Below are 720 nucleotides of genomic sequence, written 5' to 3'. Positions count from 1 at the left end.
GAAGGTTGTGTCGCCAGCATATCACATGTTGTGAACAAGCCTCATTCTTCTTCACATAGTCTTGTTTCTTGGATATTTTCTCAGCATACAGATTGAATAAGTATTCAGAAAAGATACAACATTGATGAACACCTTCCCTGATTTCAAACGATGCAGTATCCCCTTTTTCTGTGTGAATGATGCCTCTTGGTCTATGTAAACTTTCCTCCTGAGCACAATTAAGGTGTTTTGGTATTCCCATTCTTCACAATGTTATGCATAATTTGTTATAAGCCACACAGCTGAGTACCTTTGCATAGTCAATAAAACACAAGTAAACATTTGTGTGATGTTTGTTTCTTTCATCCAAACTCCATCTGACATCAGCAATGATATCCCTTGTTCCATGTCTTCTTCTGAATTCAACTTGAATTTCTGGAAGTTCTCCGTCAATATACTGCTGAGACCATTTTTGAATTATATCTAACAAAATTTTGCTTATGTTTGATATTAATGATATTATTCGATAATATGTACAGTCTATTGAATCACCTGATAAAATTCTTCAGTTTCCTCATCTGTGGCTTTGGTGGTTGGGCATAAATTTGAATAACAGTCATATTAACGGGTCTTCCTTGTAGGCGTATGGATATTATCCTATCACTGACAGCATTGTACTTCAGGACAGATCTTGAAACCTCCTTTGTGATGATGAATGCCACGCCATTCCTTTTCAAACTG

The sequence above is a fragment of the Orycteropus afer genome, unplaced genomic scaffold (assembly GCF_000298275.1).
Source record: "Orycteropus afer afer isolate SDZICR_OR568_19922 unplaced genomic scaffold, OryAfe1.0 scaffold00297, whole genome shotgun sequence".
Taxonomy (NCBI): Eukaryota; Metazoa; Chordata; class Mammalia; order Tubulidentata; family Orycteropodidae; genus Orycteropus; species Orycteropus afer.
Note: the sequence above shows the minus strand (reverse complement) of the source record.